General features: G+C 37.9%; 1 protein-coding gene across 2 annotated transcripts in view; it reads right to left on the bottom strand.

Moving 5' to 3' along the window:
* Positions 1–12,712, bottom strand: part of MAN2A1 (mannosidase alpha class 2A member 1) — a 207,821-nt gene that overhangs the window by 65,152 nt on the left and 129,957 nt on the right. The gene's annotated exons all lie outside the window — the stretch shown is intronic.

Here is a 12,712-nt window from a genome sequence, read left to right as displayed (position 1 = left end):
TACCTAGCCAGTTATTCCCAACTGTGTAGTTTTGCACTTGATTTTTTCTTCCCAAGTGAAGTATTTTCCATTTGTCTTTACTGAATTTCATTTTGTTAATTCAAACCAATTCTCCAATTTGTCAAGGTCGTTTTGAATTCGAAACACTACATACAAAATCTTAAATTTCAATTCAATTGTAAAAAGTTGCAAAGTTAAACAATTTAAAACAATGCATAAACTAGTTTCTGCAGTGTAATTTTGAAATTGTAACCACAGCAGAAAGACTATTGCAAAGAAACTAAGCAAATTAAGTATTCAGAACAGACTATCACTACTGCATCAAAAATAATAAGAAACCAATAACTAAAGGACAAGTATAATTATATACAACCATCTCATGTAATAATGGTTTATGATAAAGATTTGAAAACTTTTAGAATGTATTATAGTACTTGAACTCAAACAAAGGGATGCACAGGCAAAATTGAATATTCATAGAGAAATAAGAATGCTTTGGAGTGCAATGAGTCACTAAAGAATAGATAGGCTTTCCTGTGGAAAAACCAGTATCAACTCTGTTTCTCAAAAATGAACCAAAAGCGAGTCTTCACAGTGATTATCTTTCTTGTCTTTATAGGTCAAAATATGTAATTTTCCTCTCTATTAAGTGAACTGTTTTCGGACTTTTGATTTTGGTTGGTTTCAACAAACAAGACTGCCCCCTCAAAACAAAATGCACATACATACCCTGATCTTATTTATCACTTAGTTTCAGTATTCCAAATAAGCTGTTAATAAAATGAGAGTTACTTATGCAAATTACATGGAACCAACACGGAGGTCATGGGGTAGAGTTTATTAAAAAAATTAGCAGATATGTTCATACAGTAAAAAGTACTCTTCTTATCGAAGACTTTTTTTTTTTTTTTTAACACTGAAGACAACCACCTTTGGTTTTGTTCATTTTCAACTACCATTTCTGAGAGAGCTTTTGGTGTAAAAAAAAAAAAAGCCTAATTTCACGCTTACGTGCTTGAATATAAACTATCAAAATCAATACATAACATGAGCTGTCCATCAATTTCAGTGTTATAGGAAGAAGCGAAGTTGATTATGCCAGAGAAATTAAAAATGCAACTATTTAATCACAGTAATTATGCTCATAAAATTCCATGATTGTCTTAATCCCTAAAATATTTGAACTATTCTGATGTGATCATTTAGTCCAAACCTATAACTAAATTGTCATAAAAATGCAAATACTTTTTTTGGAAAAACATACTTCTAATGGTCCCTCTATCCCGCTTGTCTGAGGATAAAATAAAAGCAATAAAAGTCAGTGAGAAGTTCTACTTTAAAACAGCTGGCAGGATATAATCCTTTTTGCAACTGTTACTACAATTTTATCCAAAGCAAAACTCCAGCAATATTTCTAGCAAAATTCAATTCTAAACTAGTTTGTTATACTAAGGAAGAAAATTATAACATTTTAATTATAAAATTACTTTGCAAAAATATTTACAAACTCATAGATGACCGGTGAGGTCCCAGAAGACTGGAGAAGGACTAATGCAGTGCCCATCTTTAAAAAAGAGAAAAAAGGAGGAGGCGGGGAACTACAGACCAGTCAGCCTGACTTTGATACCAGGAAGCTATGAGAGCAATGTATAAAATTTTCAATTTGGAATACCTGGAGGATGAAGGGGTAAACACTAGCAACCAGCATGGAGTTATCAAGAACAAATCATGCCAAACCAGCTTGATTTCCTTCTTTGACAGATAATAATAAATTGGTTAGTCTCTAAGGTGCCACAAGTACTCCTTTTCTTTTTGCGAATACAGACTAACACGGCTGTTACTCTGAAACCGTTCTTCGACAGGGTAACTAGTTTGGTGCATAGGGGGAATGCAATGGACGTAATATACCTGGACTTCCACAAGGTTTTCGACATAGTCCCACATGACATTCTAATAAGTAAGCTGGAGAAATGCAGGCTCGACAAAACTAACATTAAGTGGATACATAATGGGTTAAACAACCACAAACAAAGAGTAACAATTAATGGAATGATGTCAGATTGGAGGGAGGTCTCAAATAGGATTCCACAGGGATCTGTTCTAAGTCCAGTGTTGTTCAATATCTTTATTAATGATCTGGATGTAGGAATAGAGAGCATACTCAACACATTTGCAGACAACACAAAGCTAGGGAGGATAAGTGCCAGCACTTTGGAGGATTCAGCTAAGATTCAGAGAAATGTTCATAAATTGGAGAACTGGACTATAGACAACAAAATGAAATTCAACAAAGACAATTGTAAGGTGCTACACTTGGGGGGAAAAACAAACACACAAAAACAGCATAGAGGATAACTGGCTTGGTAGCAGCACTGCTGAGAAGGATCTGGGAGTTGTGGTGGATCACAACCTCAACATGAGTTAGCAATGCAATGCTGTAGTAAGTAAGTAAGTAAGTAAATAAATAAATAACCAAATGCCATTTTAGGTTGCATTAACCAGAGGCATAGCATGCAAGTCACAGGAAGTGATAGTACTGCTCTACTTGATGCTGGTTAGGCCTCACTGGAGTACTGTGTCCAATTGTGGTCACCAATGAAAGGATATGGAGAAACTGGAAAGGATCCAGTGGCGAGTGACAAAGATGATCAAAGGGATGGAATGCAAACCATACAAACAAAAACTAAAGGAATTGGATACAGTTAGTTTGGAAGAGAGGAGATTGATGGGGTCTTCAAATACTTGAAAGGCTGCCTTAAAAAGATGGGAAAAGTTGTTCTCTCTTGCCACAAACAGCAGGACAAGCAGCAATAAGTGCAAACTACAGCATAGCAGATTTCGATTAAATCTCAGGAAAAACTTCATAACTGTAAGAACAGTAGGACAATGGAACAGACTGCCTAGGGAGTTTGTGGAAGTTCCTTCTCTGGAGGTTTTCTAAAGGAGGCTGTCTTGGAAGGCTTAAGACACAACAAATCCTGCATCTTGACCAGGGCTTACACCAGATGACCCTTGTGGTCCCTTCTAACCCTGTGATTCTATGAAATTCTTTGCAATTTATTAACTCTGTATAGTTTATATACAACACTAGTATTCTTTTTTAATACTCATATTTTACATGCTAGAATATCACAATAATTAAGGAAGTCAAATGTTATTTTTATTATGCTAGTCCAAGAAATTATTCCTATACAGTTTATTTTATTTGTATGTAGTTATAACTATCATTTTATCACTTATCTCAGGTTCCATGTAAAAAGGTTACAACATCTATATGGTGATCAAAATACACTCTTATTCAGAACTCTATATCCTTATAAACCACTTAGGAGACTCATGTAAACTTATCCTATACCTGAAAGATGGGCAACACAAACAGGACTTGAAATTAGACTTGCCAGGTTCTAAGATTATTATGCCTCTGGGTGATGTTTTAATCTTTGTAGTTCAGCAAGACACCCAATTTTCCTATAGCACTTCCCACCGCAGCTTTCTCAACCTTGGCTCAAGTCCTCAGCCCAGGCTTTCCTTCCTGTCATTTCACACTACAAGTCTCCTTTACAACCAAGTTACACTTCTTGTGCATATATTCCTTACCACATATTATATGGATAATGTATCCTTAGCATACATTACAATTCTGTATTCTGACAACAGTAGCAAAAGAATCTTGTCAAGTGCTTTCTTGAAAAGGTAACAGCAACTTCACACTGACATTTTTTCCAGAGATAATCAGTGAGGTTGATTGGCTGACCTACTGTCCAAATGAGATCAGAGTGGAGATGAGAACTGATTGGCTGAGTATCAGTGTGAAAGATGACTGATGTAATATTTGAGGGCTAGGGAGAACAAAGAATCAATTTCCTCAAATGAAAGTATGTCCACCATTTATTACTCAGGTTTGGAAAATGAACTTCTGTTGTGTCTTTATTTGCTGCTAGATACTGAGATAGGAGCCGTAACCAAGGGTATTTTTTTCAATTTGGTCTTGGCAAGACAACTGACCTTGCATTTCAAGAAACAGACCTCACTGTAGTTATGCATGGCTTCGTCACCTTGAGTCTTTTCTAATACAATGTGTTCTACATAAGGCTAAACTTTAAGACAACTTGAAAAATTCAGTTAACACAGAACGTTGGCCTGCTTATTAAGAAATATGTCTCAAAAATATTACATCTATGCTCCATAACTTGCAGTTATCCATTTCATTTCTGGATAAATTTTAAAAAGTTTGGTTTGATCCTAGAAAACCTTGCTATTTGAGAGCTAGATATGTTAGAGACTACCTCTTTTCCTGTGATATTCTGACAACTTCAATGAGATAGAGTGCCTGAGCTGACGTCCCTTTGATTTCAATTAGACGAACAGAGGTTCCAACCTACCTGAAGACCAGTGATGGTTGACCTCCTGCCATCCTAGTAGCAGGCTCCTACATGAGAGTCCCCTGTTACCACTACCACAGGCAGAGGTTGCACTGTGGGACAGGGTTTCCCCCTGTGGGTTGTGGCTCAGGCTGCAATAGCCCAATCCTGTTTTTCTCTATTGTTAAGAAGCCCTGTGATAAAGGTCAGATGATGCAGATCCTCATTTGCTAGGCCTTGTGAATCCTGGAACTACTTCAGAACAGTATATGATTGGTCCTACATGTACTTTGATATATGCACATAAGATTGTTACTTTAGTATATACTACTTTACATGAATGCTTGGCAGATATGAGAGCTGAACTGACCTCTGTTTTTCCCAGAGTTATCACTACTCATGCTAAGCTACATCTCACAATACCCTACAGTAGCACAAATGAGCATTTGGCTTAAGCCGATAGGAAACTAGTCACAATCAAAATACCTTTGTTCTATATCTTAGTACAAGCCAAGGAGGTACCTTCAAAGGCCAATACCTGGAATGCTAGTATCCAAAATAAAGATAAGGAACAGAAGAGAACAAAAAGGAAAAGAATTAAGACAAACTAATGGCTTGGGATGTGGTCACAATGTGACATTATCCTTAAAAAAGACTGTGAACCCCCCTTCCCCCCCAACTCTGAGCAGAAGTAATGGCTATGAGAAAGGCTGTTTTCATAGACAAATGTAGAAGGTAGCAGGTAACCACAGGTTCAAAAGGGGGGCTTCATAAGGCATCTAAGTACCAAGTGGAGGTCGCAAGTGAGCGTAGGGCATCTGATTTGTGGAAAGTTTCTCAAGGGATTGGGGAATCCTCATCATTGTAGCATGAGCGAAGATGGAAAAACCCTCCGCTATATGATGGAAGGTTGTAATAGCTGTCATGTGTACTCTAATTCTTCTTAGAGACAATCTTGTGATTTTTAGCTCTAAGATGTATCTGATAACAGAGAGGATGTAGGTGAAAGATGTCTGAGGCCACACCAGTGATTGAATCTCCCCCACTTTTACAGGTAGGTATTAGGAGTGGATTTTCTTCTGTGCAAAAGCACTCTCTTTACACATCCTCAGAACAAGTTGTTTTTAACTCTGCAAACCATCCATCTGCCGTGCCTTGAGTCAAGGAATCTTGAGGTTGAAGGCACCCCCCATGGAGTAACAACAAAAGTGAAGGCACCCCCCATGGAGTAATGATCCAGACTGCCTCTAGAGAAGAACTGGGAGCACTACTTGTTCTTGGCTGTGGAAAACAAGCTTATCTGCACGACACCCCAATAACAAACAGGTGGTGGAGTGTAATGGGATCTAACTCACTGCTTCAGTGCAGAGGGAGAATGATCTCGTTCTCCCTGGATGGTGGTTATAAATATGCATGACAAGTTTTCTGTCATGATCTTCTAGTATTTGCCCCTGGTTAGTGGAAGAAAATGGAGACAAGCATTTCAGACTGCTCTGAGTTCCATTAAGTTGATGTGCAGAGTGGACTCATGAGGTGACCACTTGCCATGAGCAGTGTGCAGGTCTATATGAGCTCCCCATCCCAGTAGGGATGCATCTGTTATTACTGACATTGGAGATGGTTGTGCAAAGGCAACCCCTGTGCAAATATTGTGAGGGTCCTTCCACCAGTCGAAGGAATTCCATGATCGAAGGCAGTGAGAGTAATTTGTTCAAACTGTGTTTGCTTGGCAAATAAACAGTTCTGAACCACCCCTGAAGGCAGTACATGTGAAGTCGGGTGTGTTTTATTGAGCAGGCAATCACTGAAGTATGGGAATATCAGAATTCCTTGTTTGTGAAGATGAGCAGAACCCTGTATTGAAAATGCTCTTGACCCAGAGTGAAGTATAAGAATTTTCTGCTGGAGGGGTGGATTGCTATATGAAAGTAAGTATCTTGCAGGTCGAGGGCCAAGAACTAATCCCATCAGTCCAATGATGGAATTGTTGCTGCAAGAGTTATCTCCAAAACCCACCTGTCCATAGAGATATGTCCCATTCCTGACAGAAATGAGAAAGGAGGTTGCCAAAGCAAGGGAGACATGTAGATTGTTGCAGCAAATAAGTGAGGATGGTAACTCAGCACCTTGACCACCCCATAAAAATTGATGTTTCAAAGTTGTAGGTTGTGAGCTTGATGCCCTAGAGGTAGATGGTCTCCTCTTCTGGAACCGTTGTCTCTTACGCTGGGAATTCATAATGTCTCTGGGAGAAAGAAAGCTGAGTGGGAAGAGATGTCTGCACCATCTGGGACTCACTAAAATTTCTTTTTTGTGCAGGGGTGTAAATTCCCAGCGAAAAGAAGATGGTCCTAGAGTCTTAAGTTATGTAGGGACTCGTCAGTTTTTTCAGCAAATAGCTTCCATCTGTCAAAAGGAAGGTAATCAACTTTGGACTTCCCTCAGAAACCCTGAGAGCTAAAGCCCTCCTTATGACTGGGATCGCCTCACAGCATGAAAGGCAGTGTTTAAAATTTGGAGGACTGGGCATGCCCTCCCAGCATTTAAGTTCTCCTAAGGTGAGAAAATAAAGAGGAAAGGACAACGGTCCTTTCACTAAAACTATAACAATATATATGTATATATGAATAAAAAATTAAATATTTTAATTTTGTTTTAAGTTATAGAATTACTACAACTAACTAATACAAAGCCAACACTAAAGTACTAACACTAAACTAGCTAGTTAGATAAGAGAAAAAAATACAGTTGAGGTAAGCTCAACTCAGACACTGCTGAGGCTCCATCTCAGGGCAAGGCAGTTGAGAGGAGAGATAGGGTGGTTTGCCCACAGCTCTTTATAGCCACTGTACAGAGCAAAAGACTCCATGGGGTGCATGTGTGGGCTGAACAGGCACTGCTACCTAAAATCTCTGACCAAAGGCACATAAAGTGCATGCGCACCTAGAGTGGAGCACCCATAGGGACACTCATCTTGAAGAACAACAAGATGCTCCTAACCAAGTTTACATCACATGTGGTCCCAACTCCTTTCTTTCCTGCCTGCACAACAGATCTCTGGCCATTGTTCACTGTCAGCAGACTTTTAGATAATTTAACACTATTTACAAAAATTACATTTTAGTTTTTCATTTAGATCATTATTTATTGTTAGTATTATTGTTGAGAAAATAGTATTTGGTCTCTCCTCGGGTATCTGCCTTTTGTCTGATCTGGAGAGGAAGCCAAGATGTCAGCTACAGATAAATATTGTTGTTTGTTTTAAATGGATGTTCTGCTAAAGAGTGCACACCCTCTGCTGCTTACTAAAAAACAGTTCCTTGGAGAACTGTTCCTCATCTCTTTCAAAGGAAGTAAAATAAAACCTTTGCACACAAGCCATGTCACTAATCAGACAATGTCAGGTGTTTATATAAATTACTTTAATAAATTACAGTAAGTTGAGGCCTTAACATAGGTTGTCATAATTTCAAATTCAAGTTTAAATAGGTTTATTTAAAAAAATAAAAATGTACCTAATTTAAAATTTAAAAATCTTGTATTTTTTCTTAATCCTTGATTTTTATCCACCCTGCCTGGCACCATCAGTGTCTGAAAAACTAGGATTTCCTCAAAGCTTTGATCACAGAACTAACAACCATCCTTTATACCAAGGGCTTTTGTATCAAGGCAGCTTTCAGCACTAATAAATCTCACCAAAGAAGCTAGTGAGCCAATGAAGAATTCAGTCTTAGCCAACAAGTACTGTGTTTACAAAAAATCAGTGTATACAGTTGCTGTAAGGGCTTACTGCAGATTGATTCCAAACAAAGATATCTCACCTCCACCTGAGAATAATGTGTTCTTTCCTTTTGGTAGAATGGTTTAAGGACAAGAACAATGAAAGCCCATGGATTGGTAGTTCAACTCTTATTATAGATCTATGAAGAAGGGTTCTGGTTTATCATGATAATGTTTCTCTCACATGACAAGTGTGCCTCCTCTCCCATCCCACTCATATACATGCCATTATTCCCCTTCTTTAAAGGTCTATTTGGATATGGATTTCTTTTTTGATTGTGAAGTTTTGAATGCCTTTGGGGTTTCCCGCTGGACTTCTCCTTCAGTACTATGACACAACGAATGAATGATATTGGTCATATGTCTTTTGAGACCTGTCTTGTTTGTTTACTCATTTATTTAGATAAAAAGCACGTATTCCAAGATCTAGGCACCTGCATATCATTTCAAAATCCATACAGAAATTCTAATTTATCAGTATCTATTCAACTCCACAACCACAATAAAAAGCTCTTACCTGCTCAGCATATTCACACCATCAAACTATTCTATAAAAGAAATCCTGAGAAAATAGAAAGGCTTTACAGTGTGACCTCAAGTTCAAACCATGACTCTGAAAAAGGGAGTGAAGTCCAGAGCTGAATTATATACTAGACTACACTTTCATACAACTTTCCTTAAACAGGAAATCCTTTTTGTATAGAAGAAAAAAAAATCTCTTCTGGAAATTAGGCCTGACTATTTTAGAGTGCCAATACAAAGAAAAGTATCTTCAAAGGCCCTCAGCTCCCATATCTGCTTTCTAAAAAAAAAAGAGTTCACACCACAAAAAAAGCAAGTACATACATATGAAGTATTCCTTCAGGGAATGGAGAGTAGTTCTCTCTGTGCAGCAGCAGCCCCCTTCCTAGGAGATTGTACTCTTTATATGTTCCTTCAGAAAACTGGATGCCACAATCCCGCCTCATTCCCTTGAACTCCTGTGGGTTCTAGCTTTCCACCCCCCATGTAAATGGCTTCCTAAGAATGGGGGAGAACACAACTACAAGGGCATCCTCTTGGACTCCACAGAATCTGTGCAATCAGTCACAAGCCTTTCAGTGCCAACAGCCTGCTACCAGCCCAATGCTACTGAAATCTGGGTGTGTCATTCCAACCGTTGTGGCATCACAAAATAAGAGAGATGACCTTTTACACATTACTGATATATAGAAATAGCTATGGAAGGAAAGTACAAAAAGGTAGGTTCATTGAAAAATGAGAGAGAACTAACTAATAATTCAAATGACAGATTTTGAATTCTTTTTAAAGAATTCTAGCTGAATTATAAGCTTAGGTATTATCTGTAACTATGATAATGATTAGAGAAAAATTCTATTTTTCAATATGCCAGTTTTGTGTATAGTCAGCTTTCCTGGCTCTCCTAGTTAGTTTTCCTTGTTGTTTGTGTGCATCTTTTACAGGCAACAAGGATGAGAAAACACATTTTTAAAAATCAGTTTTAGTACCTGAAATTACATTTAGCTCATTTTAGAAACTGACTAGACTTCTAGTTGACACTTTTATATCTGTATTAAATAAGAAAAATAAAAAGTTGGTAAGGAATAAAGAATCAGTATCAATCATCATTCATTACAAGCAGATACAAGAATGCTTTAAAATTTTGAACATATAAATTTATTAGCTCGTCTGGATGAATCCTAAGGTTTAAAAAAATACACTGAATGCTAACTATTTTTAACATAATCATGCGCCACACAGAGGCACTGGAAGACCAGAGAAAACCAAATATAGTGCCAGTTTTCCATTAGGGAAAAGAACAATGAATCTATCTTTGCTAAAATATTGGAACACATATGAAAAGAAAAAAATGTACTAAACATCTACAGGATAACAGACCGTGAATAAACAGCACATATTTATAATTAATACATTATTGATCAATTATAAAGCATCTGGTAATAGTCAAGAGATGTAACACAACTGAATTTTACTAAACCTCTGATATCAAGTCTTGTGATAGAGGAGTCATATTATACATGACTTTGAAACTGATATGGAAACAAAAAAGGGCCAGAGATGTAGCTTGTCAAACAACAGGATGGCAACACTCCTCTTTAAACTCTTCTCCTTCACTTCTACACCTCTATTTTCTTGCCTCTTCATTACCTCATGAGTAATTTAGATTGCATGCTCTTCGGAGCAGGGGGCATGTCTTGTGTCTCTATGGCATCTAGCACATTTTTGAATGGCTAATGAAAAACTAACATTAACAACATTAACCCCTTTGAGCAGGGGGTTGGACTAGATGACCTCCTGAGGTTCCTTCCAACTGTGATATTCTACGATATTCTATGAACACAGAGCTATAGTACAGCTAGCTGATATTACTTCTATTCTGGACAACTACCAGTAAGATATCTTTCTAACTGGTTAGAGGGAGTTCAAAGAAGAGCAACAAAACACTGGGCTAGTGGAACTGATTTAAGAATTAATACTAAAAAGAAGTAAACAGGTATATCTTGGCTAATACACAACTGTGGCTGGAGACACCAGTAGTTCAAATATTTGAAATGCGCAAATATCAAGGAGGGAGAAATTATTTAGAATGGTATACACAGGAATAACTAGGAGTAACATGAGGAAATTAAGTGAAGTAAAATGTAAGATGTATATACGGAAAAATTTCCTCTGAGAACTTACCTAGTTCATGGCAAGCTGGGGTTCAAATCTACCTACATTACCCTACTGCACACTATGTGTCTGTGTGTACCCTGCCACCGCTCACTAGAAGTTACAGAGTGCACTTTAATCTACTCCACTTTGAAATGGGAGTGGATTAAAACGTACCAGGGAAGTTTTACCGAGCAGGAGAAGGTTCCACACAGAAACTTAGTGCACAGCAGGCTCGTGCAGGGTAGATTTAGCTTGTGGCAGGCTAGAGTGTAAGTGTTCGTATAGACAAGCCCTTAGTGAAATCTAATAGGCTTTTGAATAGTCTCCTAAAGGAAGTGGTGAAAACTCCATCAGTTTGCACATTAGAAAAGAACCTGGACAAAAAAAATGTACTCTTCAAGCCATCCTACATTGGCATGGAAACGAGCTGTATGATGACCTGATTTTTTCTCCCATCTCTAACTTCTATAATCCTCTCACTGTGGAACTAGTTTGTGGGACATGCTGAAAGAAAAAAGACTGATCAAATCAATATATAGCTAGTTTTTTATACTTTGTGCATCACCATAGTAAGTAAGCACCTTACAAAATCTAACAGAAAACACATTAAAAGGATTACTCCTTACTCTCCAGCCTCAATAAGCCTGGGTTTTATCAGGTGTGCTTATTCTTTGGGGATTTTTTTATTTCTGGGGCAAGAAGGGGTGGCGGTTTTTGTTTGTTTCACTGTTTTGATAAAGATAGACCAGGTAATGGGCTTTTATATTTTGATATAAAGATAGTGAGAGCAAAGCCATTCAAAGGATCTTGCAGTGAGTGAACTGAAATGATAAATTACGTAAAAATATTCATAGTCCTTTTTACAGGTAGCTAGAAGACCAGTGGTTTTTAACCTTTTTTCAAGTTTGAATGGAAATTCAACTTATGGTCCACAGACTCGTACCATAGAAGTCTTAGACTGAAAACTGACGGAACAGAATTCAACTATAAATGTTGCATGCCTCAACACAGATTTGACACAGCATGAGAAAGGGCACTAAACTGTGGGCTTCTATGGTAACGACAACACTTCTGGGTTTTGACCTGTAGGTGGGGATATTCACATACGTTTGATTTATCAGAAAAACAGAATGCCTTTTCTGCGACCTGAAACTTTATTTTCATAGTCACCTTTTTTGCAGACCTCTTAGACAGTCTGTGGAGCCCCAGGGTCTGCTGACCACAGGTTGAAAACCACTGTACAAGACTATGGAATCTCTACAGGTCATCCCAGGAAGTATTACTGCCTTCTAAAGAAGACAGAATGGGATGTAACAACTGTCCACTCTGGGGTCTACCTTAATAATATTTTGTTGAATCAGTTGGAAGGATAAATCAGGTATCCAGAGTAGTACAGATACGATTTAGTCTTGGAAGAAAACTGGAGGAAAATAGCATCAATAAAGCCGCACTGTTTCAGCAAAGGACACCAACACAAGGAAAGGGTTGGCTTTAACAATACTGTCATATTTCTGCACTGAATAAAACTTGCATAACAAATCAGCATAAACTGTCAAGTGCTCCTCAATGAGACAGGCTACATATGTTAGCTCAAAACTAAGAATGTATCAAGCTATGGAGGACCAGGGTCTTCTGCAGCTCCATAGGAACTGGACTGCAGTCACTCTTTCAAAGATTTTGATTAACCAAAGCGTTGATTAACAAGGTTTAGCTGTAGCTGTCATTTAATGAACTCATAAGTTCTGCTGGGAAAGCCAACATATCTTACAAACTGTAATGCCGCAAGGTTCCCCTACCTGTTCTAAAATGAAAAATTAAATGTGAATACTACTTAAACTCTGCTGCAAAAACAAAAGGTTTGGTTTTGCCTTTATTGCTTGTTTATGTCTTAAATC

This window comes from Lepidochelys kempii, chromosome 5 (genome assembly GCF_965140285.1).
Source record: "Lepidochelys kempii isolate rLepKem1 chromosome 5, rLepKem1.hap1, whole genome shotgun sequence".
Taxonomy (NCBI): domain Eukaryota; kingdom Metazoa; phylum Chordata; order Testudines; family Cheloniidae; genus Lepidochelys; species Lepidochelys kempii.
The sequence above is the reverse complement of the archived record's forward strand: the minus strand, read 5'-3'. Positions and strand labels throughout refer to the sequence as shown.